We start from the raw sequence: 817 nt of genomic DNA, 5'->3' as shown, positions 1-817 counted from the left end.
TCGAAGCTGGCAGGCGCCGCTGATACTCTCTGAAGGTAACACACGTGTCAGGGAGGACACGGGGCCCATGGGAGAAGGAAACATGAATAAGGGATAGCACGGAGTGGAGGGGAGCCTTCACGAAGGCTGCGGACGTCTATGGTCGGCAGGTCTGCCTTCGTAGCTAACAGGGATGTGAACACTCACGGTCTGCTGGACGAGCCACTGCTCCAGGAGCGGTAGGAGGACTTGGTAAGTAGGATGGCTGCTCAAATCAGAGCGCGCTCAGAGCACCTGGGAGGGAAGGGTCCTGGTTGTATTTTAGAGGAAACGGTATGAGGCTTACAGCACGAACACAATGCAGGACTCAGGGATCCAGGAGTAGAGCCGCGATGCCAGGTAACCATGGCAGTCCTTGGAGATCTAATTTCTTCCACAGAGAAAGAGCTCAAAGATCCAGGTGTGAACAGGTACCCAGAGTCTCCTTTATAGATGCAGGGTTGTTTGGAAGGGAGCTCTGTGATCCAGAAGAACCAGCTCATGGAGGAGGTAAAGACACGGCTTCTGTCTAGAAGTCCAATGCGCTATCCATTGCGCCACAGAGCCAGGCAAGACACGGCTTCTGATATCTGCTGCCTTTGGATCAACATAAATGGTGGATATGAAGATGCTAGAGATCCTGATTCTTTAACGGCAGCGCGGCAGCAACCTTCTCAGCGTTGGCACAAAGGCCATTGGGACAGCCCAGGGCACTCAGGAGAAGTAACAGTCATCATAGAATAAAAAAAATGGCCACAGTCGTCTGCCGCCGGCAGCTGTTGGCCAGCTCATCGGTGAG

This window comes from Mustela lutreola, chromosome 5 (assembly GCF_030435805.1).
Source record: "Mustela lutreola isolate mMusLut2 chromosome 5, mMusLut2.pri, whole genome shotgun sequence".
NCBI classification, from domain to species: domain Eukaryota; kingdom Metazoa; phylum Chordata; class Mammalia; order Carnivora; family Mustelidae; genus Mustela; species Mustela lutreola.
This window is presented reverse-complemented; position numbering follows the sequence as displayed.